We start from the raw sequence: 2,211 nt of genomic DNA, 5'->3' as shown, positions 1-2,211 counted from the left end.
AATTCACATTCCCACCAACAGTGCAGCAGGGTTCCCTTTTCTCCACACCCTCCCCAGCATTTGTTGTTTGTAGGTTTCCTGATGATGCCCATTCTAACTGGTGTGAGGTGATAACCTCACTGTAGTTTTGATTTGCATTTCTCTAATAATTAGTGATGTTGAGCAGCTTTTCATGGGCTTCTTGGCCATCTGTGTGTCTTCTTGCCTCCACTCATCCTGATCCAGTTGGGGAGTTTCCTTTGGATCTCCATCTTTGTGTTCTTTAAGTGGGTTTTTGGTCTTCTCTCAGACCGGGGGCTCTTGACGGCAAGGCCGTGCCTCTCCCCTGAATCTGGGGGCTCTGTGAGGGCAGGGTTATGCCGCTCTTCTGTGTCTGGGGACTCCTTGAGGGCAGGGTCATGTCTCTGTCAATTTGGGCCCACAGTGGGATGGAGATTGGAGCCCAGCCACGGCCTGGTCTTGGCTCTGAGCTTTTTGCGTCCCAGGAGTGCTACACTGGGGTCAGGAAGGCGCCTGGTGCACGTCGGAGGGCCCTCGGGACAAGCACCAGCTGGGGGTGGAGGACTTGGGTTGGAAGCCACCTCCAGCCACCAGACTGTGACCTCAGCCGGGCAACCCCACGTTGCTCTCCGGATCTGACTCAGTCCCTTCCCAATTCTGCTGGGCGTCCATTCCCAGGGCTAATCCCCAGGAGGCCACCAGATGCCACAGGCCCCACCCAGACAGAGGCCATCCCCCCCTGGTTGGGCAGCCAGGGGCTCCAGCAGGATCTGAGGGGGGAGCAGAGGGCAAAGGCCACTAGCTGGGCCACTTGTTCCACCACCCACCTCCCTTCTCTCCTCACTCAATTTGTCCAGACCTGAGATTTCTGTCTGGGCGTCAGTGTGGGCCCTGATCAGGAGCCCCCCTCCTCATGGAACCCCTGACCCAGAGGCACCCTCATACAGGCTGGGGACAAAAGGACCCCCAAAGGGCAAATGCGGCAGTTCTTCTATGATAGTCACTCCCTTGGGGTCTCCCAAAATCTTTCCTAGAACTTTTTTCATTATGAGGCAATACATGAAAGCAGCGCCTCCGGAATGTTCCCTGGGACCTGTGTCCAGATACGCAGAGGTGTCTGGGGGCTATGGGGCATCGAGATCCTAGAGGGGAAGGATGAGAAATGGCCCTGACTGATCTCAGCGCTCAGCCAAAGGGATCTTTATCAACACAAACCAGAGCACCTCCTTTCCCGGCTTCAAACCCTCCAAGGACCTCTCATCTCGTTCAAAATAATATGGAATTTCTACAAGGCCTCCACCACCTACACCTCTGAAGCCTGAGCTTCATCTTCCCCTTTCCCCTCATTCATTCCATTCCAGGGTTACCAGCCTTCTTGCTGTTTCTCATACAGAAACACCTGCCTCAGGTGTACTTCCCACCTGTGCCTCAGAGCCTTTGCATTGGCCATTCCTTCCAACTAGAATGCTCTTCCCTACACCTTTCTTTATTTTTGTCATTCGGAGCTCAAAAGACCTCTTCCTAGGGACTTCCCTGGTGGCGCAGTGGTTGGGAGTCCGCCTGCCGATGCGGGGGATGCGGGTTCGTGCCCCGGTCCGGGAGGATCCCGTGAGCCATGGCCTCTGGGCCTGCGCGTCCGGAGCCTGTGCTCCGCAACGAGAGAGGCCGCAGCGGTGAGAGGCCCTTGTACCGCAAAAAAAAAAAAAAAAGGAATCCTCCTGCTAATGCAGGGGACACGGGTTCAAGCCCTGCTCCAGGAAGGTCCCACATGCCGTGGAGCAAATAAGCTCTTGAGCCACAACTACTGAGCCCACGAGCCACAACTACTGAAGCCCGTGCACCTAGAGCCCATGCTCTGCAACAAGAGAAGCCACCGCGATGAGGAGCAATGAAGAGTAGCCCCTGCTCGCTGCAACTAGAGAAAGTCTGCGCGCAGCAACAAAGACCCAACACGGCCAAAGAATAAATAAATAAATAAAAGAAAACTTTAAAAAAAAAGTATCAAAACAAAAACCTCTTCCTAGAGGCCTTCCTAGGTGATCTAATTTAAGATAGTGCCCCTGTGTCTCCTGGCAGCCCTGTTTCCTCTATCTCCACAACTCAGCTTTATTCTTCCTCACAGCACGATGACTACCTGAAATGAATTCCTCTTTAATATCTTGGTTATTGTCTGTCTCCCCCACTAGAATGTAAGCTTTCTGAGGATGGCTG

Source organism: Delphinapterus leucas, chromosome 19 (genome assembly GCF_059928025.1).
Source record: "Delphinapterus leucas isolate spDelLeu-1000000601 "Yukka" chromosome 19, BTC_Dleu_Yukka2, whole genome shotgun sequence".
NCBI lineage: Eukaryota > Metazoa > Chordata > Mammalia > Artiodactyla > Monodontidae > Delphinapterus > Delphinapterus leucas.
The sequence above is the reverse complement of the archived record's forward strand: the minus strand, read 5'-3'. Positions refer to the sequence as shown.